This window comes from Urocitellus parryii, unplaced genomic scaffold, assembly GCF_045843805.1.
Source record: "Urocitellus parryii isolate mUroPar1 unplaced genomic scaffold, mUroPar1.hap1 Scaffold_101, whole genome shotgun sequence".
NCBI classification, from domain to species: Eukaryota; Metazoa; Chordata; class Mammalia; order Rodentia; family Sciuridae; genus Urocitellus; species Urocitellus parryii.
This window is the reverse complement of record NW_027551801.1, coordinates 289,656-302,255: the sequence shown is the minus strand read 5'-3', so window position 1 is coordinate 302,255 and position 12,600 is coordinate 289,656. Positions and strand designations below refer to the sequence as shown.

The window sequence follows — 12,600 nt, the reverse complement described above, 5'->3', positions numbered from 1 at the left end:
ACCCAGACCCCATGTATACAGCATCTTTCCTTTGCCTGTGGGGAGCTGAGGAACCAGAATCACTGACTACCCATACTGTCTTGAGTAGATATGTCCCCAGATTATCAAGTTCTCTCAGAAGAATCATTTAGCAAAAACCTCCAGCACTCTTGGCCTTCATACTTGGGTCACAGGCAGCCTGGGTTTCTGGGTTTCCTTGGTCCTGTTCCCTGAAGCCTATTAGAGGCAACTCTATGGGGAGCCAAGAATCCCTTGAACACAGTGTTATGAAGGCCACCATCCATTATTTATGAGCCACAGCCTGGTGGTGAGTGTCAAGCTATTTTCCACTAGATATTCCAGTCACTGTCATATGGGGAGCTAGCTCAGATTCACCCTTCCCAGGGCTAGGAGAGTGGCCCTCACCTCCCCTTTCCTGGTGAGGCATGGGAATCTGTACTTACCACATTGCCTGGGTGAGCCTGGTGCACAGATATTATGCACATCTGTCCTGGAAGTGGTTCCCAAACTAAGATATACATAATCCATCCGCCCTGGGTTAAGTTGCAGATTCAGATTAGTAGGATCAGAGATTATGCACATCTAACAAGCTTCTATGCCTTCCCAAGCTTCTGGTGCCTGGACAACACTGAGAATAGTGCCCAGGACTATACGAAGGGAAAGAGGAGCTATTGGAAAAAAAATTGTTTGATACGTCAGACTCTTAATAAAGGATACTACCAACAGATATTGGGGAAGGAAGTAGATGAGCTGGTGTCTGAGTTGCAAGCACCTCTCACCCCAGTCACCATGATGGAGTCCAGGAGTCACCTGCAGCCTTTCTCTCTCCCAGGTCTTCCTTCAAGGCAGATGTGGTCTCCAGGCTATAGAAGCATTGAAAGAAGCTGGATCTCAGAATATCATTCTCTCCCAGGCAACTTGCAAGAGCTTCTTATCTCACCAGGAGTTCAAGAATCTGAAGGTACTGCTCAGTGTTGACTTGCAAACGCTGATCCTCCAGATGTGGGATGAGCAGGAAGTGCCATCCATCTCCCTGGACAATGCTTAAGCTACTGGCTCAAGGACCACTTAAGCAGTGTGATGATGCTTTGCAAGTAATGTTCTGAAGGATATTTTGATTATTTCTCAGGCATATTTGAAGTGGCAGCCTTGATCTAGGTATACACAATGTCATCCATGCCTTACTGAGCCTATTCATGATCTCAACCTATCCCCTATCTGAGGAAATCATTCTCCAGGGTGAACAGACAGGATATAGGTAGGTCCCAGCTAGAGGTCTTTGGGATGCAAGCTCCAGTTAATTCTACAGATGTGAGTCATCCTGGGTCACAGCTTCAGTGATCTCTGGAATCTGGATTTCCTCTCTGCCACCTGCATAATGGAGAGAAAACAGCATGGCTGTATTTTCAGGACAAACAAGGCCTGTGTTCAAATCCTGCCTCTTTCTCTTACTAACTGGGAAAGGAGAGACACAGAGTAAGGGATTTAGTAAGGAAGGAAGCACATGGCAAATGCTCAAAAAAATCTACCTACTGTGACCTTGACATTGTTATTATGAATGCTACTACCAGAATTCAGTTTCCCCATTACATGCACCACCAGTTCATATGAACTTGTGAACTCAACTATATGCACATGACAAAGGCAGGAAAAGGAGAAAACATAAATAACTGAGATATTGTGAACAACTCCATTGATCCACAACACTTTCAAATATATGTTGCCTTGGGATGATTTGGAAAAGAGATTTGGATTAGGGCCATTTTCTCCTTTCCCAGGGCCACTCCCTGCTTCCTTTCCTTTCTTTCTCTCAGCTGTGTAGGGAGGGACCTCCTCGTGTCCTCTCCATCCCTGGCAGACTCACTGCATAGCTGCCCAGTGCATCCAGAAGAACTTGACCATATTCCTGGCAGTCAAGGACTGGCCATGGTGACAGCTCTTTGATTCCCTTCAGCCACTGCTGAGTGCCACCATCGGGAATGAGCAGCTTCAAGCCAAAGAGGTCAGTCCACGTAGAAGCAGAAGGGTGGATGTTTCTCCCTGTACCCCATCTGGCACCCAGAACCTGGTGTCTTAATGCTGAGCAGTTTTGACCTGGAAATGCTCCTCCAAGCAGCCCTCAATGCCTCCTTCTGGGTACCTCCATTGACACAGGCCATCCTCCAACTTCACTATCTAGGTATGCACAAGCACATGCACACACACACACACACACACACACACACACACTTTGTCCTTTCTTTTGTAAAAAGTGAATACTATGCCAGTTGAGCATCAGCATTCTGAAAATCTCAACAGGTAAAATAAAAGCAAATATTCCCAAATCTGAAAATCTCTGAAATCCAGAGCACTCTGGCCCCTTTTGTTTTGGATAAGGATGCTAAACCTATATATTCTCCTTACCACCTTACATTTTTCACTTAAATATATATTCTGAAACTGCAAGCAGTGGTGCATGCCTGTAATCCCAGTGGCTAGGAGGATGAAGCAGGAGGATCTCAAGTTCAAACCAGCCTCAGCAAAAGTGAGGCACAAAGCAACTCAATGAGATCCTATCTGTGAATAAAATACAAAATAAGGGTGGGGATGTGTCTCAGTGGTTGGGTGCCACTGAGTTCAATCCCTGGTACCAATATATACCTAAATGTGTGTGTATATGTGTGTGTTTATATATATATATATATATATATATATATATATATATATATATATATATATATATAATATTTATGTGTGTGTATATATATATATATATATATATATATATATACATGTTTCAAATCAGTCTTATTCATTTTCCTCTGTACAGTGACATGACTCTCTCTGTGTGGATGTAGTTTATTTCCCCTAGCCTTCAGTGAGCATGTGAGCTTCTCCCAATGGTGGCATCATAGGTTAGGGCAGGGGAACTGGCAGAAGAGTGCTCTACCTTGGAGAATGAAGCACTGAGCACATGTCCACAGCAGCCTGTCCCATCTCAGGGTGAACAACGGACCCCTTCTGGGGATTGACACACATCTCCTAGACTGGGATGCTTTGGCCAGACTGATATAAGAAGATAAGTGGACTTTTTAAAATTTGTTTATTTTTATGTGGTGCTGAGGATTGAACCCAGGGCTTTGCATGTGCTAGGCGGGTGCTGTACCACTGATCCAAAACCCCAGGCCAGATGTGGACTTTTCGAAATGGTGAAAAATAAGTCCTTTGGAACTGAGCATTTAGGCATCATTACGACATGCTGGCTGGTCACCACACCATTCCCCAACCATTCTGTTTTAGATATATTAATTAATTAATCAATTAATTAATCATTTATTTTGAAGTGCTGTGGTTTAAACCCAGGACTTGCACATGCTAAATTTTATTTTTAATTGATAAATAATAACTCCACCTATTTATGGAGCATGAGGTAGTGTTTTCATGTAAATATTAAGAGTGATGAAATGAGACTAATTCATCACCTCATATACTCAACTTTTGAGGGTATGGTGAAAACATTTAAAATCTACTCTTTTAGCAATTTTGAAACATATAAAACATTCTGGTTTATTTGCAAGAGATCACTAAGCCATATTTCTGACTGCCATTTTAATCCTCTGAACAAGAGTGGGATGTGAGTTTCTGGCCTGGAATGGTTTCTGTTAAAGTGTCTGTTTTTGCAGGGGGAGCTAACAATGCTGAAACAGAAGCTAGAAAAATCAGAAAAGTTGAGGACTGAGCTCCAGCAGAACACAAGTGGGTCAGAGAGCCAGGTGTCTATGTACATGCCATCTCACAAGTCCCTTTGCGGGGCTCCATAGGTGTGGAATCAGCTGAAGGGAAGAGTGACTACCTGCCTCATGCTCTGCTTCTTGCTTCACACACCCTGGGAATGATATGTAAGGCATGTGCCACTGTCATGTCCATTTCACAGAGGAGAAAACTGAGGCTCTGTGAAATTGTGTAAAACTAATTTAAAAGTGAGATTCATGCCAACCTCATCTGCTCTAAAGGAAGAATTTCTTAAATGAGTCACAGAAGCACAAATCACAAGGGAAAATGACAATCTGAGTACCCTAAAGTTAAGAAATTCCATTGATCAAGACATAAAGACACAATATGTACTTGGAGTAAAAATGGGCAGCTCATAAAACTGTTAAAGAGAAACCACAAAATGTAAATAACTTCCTCATATCAATTTGAAAACAAACATTCCAATAGGAAAAAAATGGTTCAAAAATATAAATAAGAATAACCTTGGAGTTGTGTAGGAGGCTCTTATTTCAAAAGTTCATGTGGTCACCAACTCATATGGCCAATAAAGTCATGAAAAGATGTTAATTTAACTAGCAAGCAGGAAAGGCAAATGATCACAAAACTAGGTACCAGGTCACATTTCAGACTGGCAAAACCAAAAAGTCCGATGTAGCCAAATGTTGCCCAAGATGCACAGCAGCATGAACTCTCTGCACTACCAAGGGGAATCACACTCAGTCTCACTGCTCTTAACCAATTTGGCATTGTCTATGGAAGATGAAGATGTTCATAGCTGATGGCCAGAAATCTCAATTCTATGGATATGTGCTAGAGAATACCACCCATGTGTCTACGAAAAGCCAGAGAGTTCATAGCAGAAGCATGTGCAGATCAAAGGGATGTAATGCCCAGGTGGGAGTTTGTTAATAGGAGGATGGGTGGGACACAGATATTTACTTTAAAAATGAGTTCCCCAGAGGGAGAGTGTGTGAAGAGATTCTAAGCTATGGCCCCCACATTAAATCCAGTTCATTTCCTGCTTTTTTGCAGATAAAATTTATTAGAGCCCATTTATTAACTTCTAGAATAAGGGCACCTTCCTGCTAGCCTGATTGGGCTGAGTGGCTGCAACTGGAAACCATATGGCCTGCAAAAAACTAAAGATTTACTAGTCCTCTCTTTCTTTTCTTTTCTTTTCTTTTCTTTTCTTTTCTTTTCTTTTCTTTTCTTTTCTTTTCTTTTCTTTTCTTTTCTTTTCTTTCCTTTCCTTTCCTTTCCTTTCCTTTCCTTTCCTTTTCTTTTCTTTTCTTTCCTTTCCTTTCCTTTCCTTTCTTTTCTTTTCTTTTATTTCCTTCCTTTCTTCCTACCTTCCTTCCTTCCTTCCTTCCTTCTTTTTGGTACCAGGGATTGAAATCATGGGTGATTAATCACTGAGCCACACCCCAACACTTTTTCATATTTATTTTGATACAGGGTCTCACTGAGTTGCTTAGCGCTTTTATAAAGTGTTGAGGCTGGCGTTGAACTCTCAATCCTTGTGCCTCAGCCTCCTAAGCTGCTAGGTTTATAGGTATGTGCCATGGCACCCAGCTCTACTAGTTGGATATTTACAGAAAAATTTCCTGATCGTTAGAGAGTCATCAACATGAATTGCCCTTGCAAATATGATATGAAAGGAAAGATTAAACTATAGAGGAATATTTAAAATATTACAGCCTGGATATTTAAATTTGTACATTACTGTTTTAATCCATTTTGTGCTGCTATACCAAAATGCCATAGACTAGGTAATTTGTAGAAAATTGAAGTTTACTTGGTTCATGGTTCTGAAGGCTAGGTGGTCCAAGATCAAGTGGTCGTATCTGACAATGGCCTCTTTCTGTCATCATCCCCTGCTGAAATGCAACACCCAATGAGAGGGCTGGTATAAAAGAGGAAGAGGGACCGTCTTCACTTTCATGAAAAACTGGTTGTAACCACATTAATCCATCTATGAGGCCTGCATTGTCATTCCCTCTGCAAGGTCATACTTCTTAGCACTGCTACACTAAGGATCAAGTCTCCAACACAATAACATGGGAGGGAACACATTCAAACCATAAAAATTACTATATATTTGTTATATGGCTATATAGCTGATGGTGTAAAAAGACTGATGGGAAAAATAAAACTAAATCCAGTGCAGTGGGGCATTGGGAAGATGGCACCACTGGTGACCAAGAGGGGGCTAAAGAGCATGGTGTGGCAGAGTTGTCACTTGATCTTGTCACTTCCTTTGATATGCAAAAGCTTCTTAATTTAAGGGATAAAAGCAACAGTGTTTGATGACTGCAAGAAAGAAGGTGAATGGAAGATAATGCTTTTAGATGAATTTACCACTAGGCTTTTGGCATCATGTTGCAAAATGACAGATCTTCTAGAAGAAAGTATAACTGTTGTGGAGAATATTTATAAGAATCGTGAACCTGTCAGACAAATGAAAGCTCTTTATTTTATCATACCAACATCAAAATCTGTAGATTGTTTCTTACGAGATTTTTCAAGTAAATCAGAGAACAAATACAAAGCAGCATATTTATACTTCACTGACTTTTGCCCTGATAGTCTCTTTAATAAAATTAAGACATCTTGTCCCCCCAAGTCAATAAGAAGATGTAAAGAAATAAATATTTCCTTCATTCCACATGAATCTCAGGTGTATACTCTTGATGTACCAGATACATTCTATTACTGTTATAGTCCAGACCCTGGCAATGCCAATGGAAAAGATGCCATTATGGAAGCAATGGCTGAGCAGATAGTTACAGTATGTGCCACTTTGGATGAAAATCCTGGAGTAAGATATAAAAGTAAGCCTCTAGATAATTCCAGTAAACTTGCACAGCTGGTTGAAAAAAAAAAACTTGAAGACTACTACAAGATTGATGAAAAGAGACTAATAAAGGGTAAAACTCATTCCCAGCTCTTAATAATTGATTGTGGCTTTGATCCTGTGTCCACTGTCCTGCATGAACTGACCTTTCAGGCAATGGCATATGATCTACTACCAATTGAGAATGATACATACAAATACAAAACAGATGGAAAAGAAAAGGAGGCAATCCTTGAAGAAGATGATGATCTCTGGGTGAAAATTCGACATCGGCATATTGCAGTTGTACTAGAGGAAATTCCAAAGCTTATGAAGGAAATTTCATCAACAAAGAAAGCAACAGAAGGAAAGACATCACTTAGTGCTCTTACCCAGCTGATGAAAAAGATGCCCCATTTCCGTAAACAGATTACTAAGCAAGTTTTTCATCTTAATTTAGCAGAAGATTGCATGAATAAGTTCAAGCTTAATATAGAAAAGCTCTGTAAAACTGAACAGGACCTGGCACTTGGAACTGATGCAGAAGGACAGAAGGTGAAAGATGTTATGAGAGTACTTCTTCCAGTTCTACTCAACAAAAATCATGATAATTGTGATAAAATAAGAGCAACCCTACTTTATATCTTCAGTACTAATGGAACTATGGAAGAAAATTTGGACAGGTTGATCCAGAATGTAAAGATAGAAAATGAGAGTGACATGATTTGTAACTGGAGTTACCTTGGTGTTCCCATTGTTTCCCAATCTCAACAAGGCAAACCATTAAGAAAGGATCGGTCTGCAGAAGAAACTTTTCAACTTTCTCGATGGGCACCTTTTATCAAAGATATTATGGAGGATGCCATTGATAATAGATTAGATCAAAGGAGTGGCCGTATTGTTCTCAGTGTCCAGCAGTTTGGAATGGCTCTGGAGCTGTAAGTGCTCACTAGAAACCTAGAACCAATTATTTAGAACTGGACCGAAAAAAATGGATCAAAGCTGATTATTTTTGTAATTGGAGGAATTACATATTCTGATATGCTTATGTGCTTATGAAGTTTCTCAGGCACATAAATGCTGTGAATTTATTATTGGTTCTACACATATTTTAACACCCAAAAAGCTGTTGGATGATATAAAGATGCTGAATAAACCCAAGGATAAAGTCTCCTTTACTAAAGAAGAGTAGCTTCAGGGGAAGTGGTTTAGAGGTTTTTTAATTAACATGTTCAATTAAAAATAAAAAAAGAAAATGTTACTATCATGTAATTTAAACAATGTAAATATTTTATGGAACAATGACTTTCAAATACATTTCTTAAAGGACTGTTTATGATTATGTATTGTTGGATTTGTCACCTTTAATAATTTAAATATTGTTGCTGCTTTATAGGTGATAAGATATTAAAATGCTTTCTAAACTTTTGTTTTAACCTCTGGGACAGAATTTAATTTCTTAAAGAATTTTCACAGCCCCTTGTGTATATATATATTAATCATTTATTAAATACTTATCTATCTTATGCTGAAGTATAGTTTTGGGGGGAAAATGATTTTTAAATGAAGATATAAAAGTAAAAACTGTAAATGTGTATATATGATAGAATTATTTCCTATTAGTGCAGTTTTTCTTTCAACTGAAATTCACAGTTTTATTTGTAAAATAATTGAGTCATTGAGTGATTTCATAGTGAACTGTCTTGCTAGATACTTCTAAAAAACACAATTTTATGTAATTTTGAAATGATGTATGTTTAAACTAGAAAACCAAAAATAATCATGAATATTCTAAGAAAAAATAAAATATATAGTTACAAAAAAAAATCCAGTGCAGTGGTTTCCTGGGTACCGAAAGGGCCATGTGATCGGAGGTCATGTGTTTGTGTGCATGATTGCAATGCTTCTATTTCCCCTTTTTGTTTGAGTGTTATGTTCATGAACTGCAGATGTATGAAAGAACTACAAAGTTCTGGCCCCCAAGAAATGCTCTAAAAATCAAAGGCAAACTCCAATTACATGGTGTGCCCCTAGTAAGCTCTGGGTAGAACAAAGAAGAGCTGTTTGGGCTGGGGTTGTGGATCAGTGGTAGAGCACTCACCTTGCACATTCAAGGCCCTGTGTTTGATCCTCAGCACCACATAAAAATAAATAAAAACGAGCTGTTTGAGGCAAAGCTGATGTTTCAACTAGAATTTTCTGTCTATAACTAGAGTGAGGTGAGGGAAACACTTGTCTGAGGGACACAGTTTAAAGGGTTACCAAAAATATAAGCAAGGTAATTGATATTTTAGTGCAATATCTTTAAATTGCAAATGAATGCAAAAATCCATGATGAGCAAATTATTGACATTTTAAATAAATGTAGAATTTGTGGCTCAGGATTAGGATCAGGAGGATGTGGTGCCCTGTGTGACTTTATTTAATAAAGTTTTGAAGTTTTCATTATTGTGGAAGTTTTTGCACTCATTTAAAATAAATATTGCATTAAAAATATTCACATTTTCTGAGTGTCTTAGAACTTCAGAAAATTCTGCACAATGAAGAGTCTACTTAGCTCATCCAAGGTCCATTTCTGTTTCTTCATAAAGCCAACAACATCTTATAGAGTTCAGATGAATTACAAATGGAACCCACTTATCCATCCACTCAACAAATATACGTGAGTTTCTCCTATGTGTTAGATATTGTGTGAGACAACATGGATGAAGCTAGGAACAAGGTTAAATCTCTGCCCTAACAAACTCTAGAGGCAAATAGACAGAGACAGAACAAATGTCAACTAGCATTAGATTGTGAATTGCTATGAAGATAAAGCAAGGGAGCTGACCATAATGGGAGAGCAAATGAGCAGCTTCGTCTAGGAAGGCTTCCATTGAAGGGGATGTTCCATTATAGATCTGCATGATTTGATGTAGCCATTTATGTTCATATCTGGAAGATAGAATAGAAATAGTGAGTCAAAGATCCTGAGGCATCCTGGGATAGTATTTGTTACCTCAGTGGAAACTATAGTCTTCTCTACCTGTGAGTCCCTGACTTATTATTATTGATATGATTGCTTGGTTTGGATGAAGGAAAATGGAACCTGGAACTGGATTTATGGTACAGCCAACAGAATTTTCTTGTGAACAGCAAACATTGGATCAAGATATGTGATGTCAAGTTCTGGAAGGAGCTATCTCTGGCACCTCTTTATCCTCCCTGGGGGATTGTAACCATGTTCCCTGTACAGATTTCTTGACTTCCCTTGCAACCCCCCATAGCCACATCAACCATGTCCAGCCATGCAGTGGCTCCTGGAAAAAATGGCCACATCCATGCAGAGGGTTAAGAGAAGCTAGGCTGAGATGCTGCATCCTGAGCCTGTCACTCTCATGGAGAACACTGCCATGAGGAGGAGAGATGTCACACATATTCATCATAATCAGTGGTGTCTGTAGAGAGCTGAACTTGCTGGTAGTAGTGGCAATGTGTAGAGTGGGGACATGGGAAATCAGAGTAGGAAGGATGGCTTTGAATCTTGGTGACTTCCTTATAGAAATTTCCTCCTCCAAGTTGACATTTGATGTGGTAATCTATCACAAGCTATCAGGTCAGACATGGGGATTTGCAGTGCATTGGCTGCCTGCCGGGGAGATTTGGAGGGAGGAGAAAAACCTTCTTAGCATTCAGGGGAACAGATTTGGGGAAACTTGAAGAAGGAACAAAGGAAGTTCAGGGTCTAGGACCTGAATGGAACAATTAAGTGTTGGTGCCTGCAGAATGCTCTGCCCAGGTTCTTGGCACCTTCATTTGTGTCATAGGGTGGCAAAAAATATGTATGGGGCTTTAAACAAATGAGATAAACTTTCAAAGCCAAAAATATCAAAGGATAATAAGTTCCAGGAGAGTCACCGATCCTGGCCTGCATTCACCAGATCTCTGGGAGAGGGAGATGGAGTCAGATGGTGGATGAAGCTCAGAGGACAGCAGGGTGGTTATGAGGAAGCACTAGAAGTCAGACAGCCTGGGCTGGACACCCTCTACTCTGATCCTTAGCATATCATCTCACCTTTTGTTGCCTCTGTTTGTATTCTGTACAAAGATGATGATCAAGAACCCTTCTTGGAAGGTACAGGATGGTCTGAAAAGGAAACAGAATTTGTAAAGTGCTGAACATAAGCTCTTTGTTGTGTGCAGGGTCACCAAAATCAGATTTCTGTGCAGAAAAGTACAAGCCAATAATAAAAGGTCACTGTTTACTGCTGTCTGCAAGGAAGATGGTGTGTAGGTTTGAGAGTTCTTTTTTAAATTAAAAAAATAAATTTTTGATTCCTAATAATTGTTCATATTGATGGGAACAGTGTGACTTGTAAATACATGTATGCAGTGTAATGATCAGATACAAGCCATTATCACATCCATCACCTCCAACATTTGTCATTGCTTTGTGTTAGGCATGTTCAAACTCCTCTCCATGAACTATTTTAAAGTATATAGTTAACTATTGTCAATCATAGTTACCTTATTGTCCGATACAATATTAGAAATTATTCCTCCTGTCCATCTGTACTCTGGTACATGTTAATCCTCTTCTCTCTGTCCCCATGTCCTCCACCCCCTCCCCAGGCTGCAGTATGGATTCAATAATTCTTGAATATAAGAGTGTAGGACAGAAGCAAGTCAAGGTGTGGCACCCCTGTGGCTTACTTGTCTTTCTTCCCAACTCAACTGTGAGATCCCTGGTGCACCATAGAAGGCCACAGGATGTCTTTCATATTCATGAATGACCAGCAACAGTGACAGCTTCAGGAAAACATTTGTGTCAGCATTTAACTTCCATCAAATCCCAGTCACCACAGCCATTCCAGGTGGTAGAAGAGACCCACATGCAGGATGCCTTCAACTTTGTACAAAATGTACAGCAAATTCATTCCTCCCTGTCCCTCTTTCTCTCAGAGGTTCTTGGAGTCATTGTCCCTAAGCAGAAAAAGCATTTCTACTGCTTTGGCCAAACTCTGGAGGTTTTCACAATGATGTCTAGTGAATTGGTATTTGAGGAATGTGCAAAGACACTTTTGGATTGGTGAACCAGCCTCTCCCCTTCATTAATTTGTTTTCATTCTGCATTCACCTAACAATCCTGGGAATGATGCCCAACCCTCACCTCCATGGACAAAAGCCCCTGACCCCACAGCATTTGGGGAGGAAGAGGGATTAGTGGGGACCTCAGCACATCAGGGACCACCTGTCTCTCTGAAAGATGTTCTGTCATTTTCTTTACTCAACAAGACTAATAGTCCTGTAGGCTCCAGGCTTTGGGTTCTGTGAAACTCAAAATTAATGTATTAAATTTATCATGTGTTCCCCTTGCACAGGCCATGTAGCACAAATTAAATTTCACAGTAATTGGCTAAGGTGGAAAGAAACCACCAATCCCTGTGTTGGAGATCAATGCTGACTTTAGGGACAAGGTGGTGGAGGTTAGTTAGGGGTGTGATCCTGGGTGTACCTGGGTTGCACTGGGCTGAATTGTGTGGCCATGGCTAAACAGGCTTCCCCCATAACAAGTACTTTTTCACATCCATTAGCCTAATCTAATAATTTGAAGCCCAGTGTGAGCCCAAAATTAGGAGGAGCCTCCTCAAGTTGGATGGTGATAATTTCTAAACTAGTTGTTCAGAAGATCACCCTGGAGCAGGGTGAAATGTGGGTTCCTGGACTCTGCTTCAGAGACAGATTTTGAGGAATCTGAGGGTCCTGAAATTTGCATTTCACAAACACCTTAGGTAATTGCAACCCAAGTACCTCCCTAGTGCATTTTATTCATTTATTTCTGGGGTACTAGGGATTTAAGCCAGGAGTGCTTTACCACAGAGCCATATACTTATCGTTTAAAAAAAAAAAACTTTTTTAGAAACAGAATCTTGCTGAGTTGTTCAGGGTCTTGATTTTGAAAGTTGCTGAGACTGGGTTTTGATCCTTCTGCCTGAGGATCCCAATCCTCCCAAGTCAGATTACAGGTGTACATC

General features: G+C 39.9%; 1 pseudogene; it reads left to right on the top strand.

Moving 5' to 3' along the window:
* The first annotated feature begins 425 nt into the window (after positions 1–425).
* Positions 426–7,778, top strand: LOC144251533 (syntaxin-binding protein 3-like; annotated as a pseudogene).
* The last annotated feature ends 4,822 nt before the right edge of the window (positions 7,779–12,600 follow it).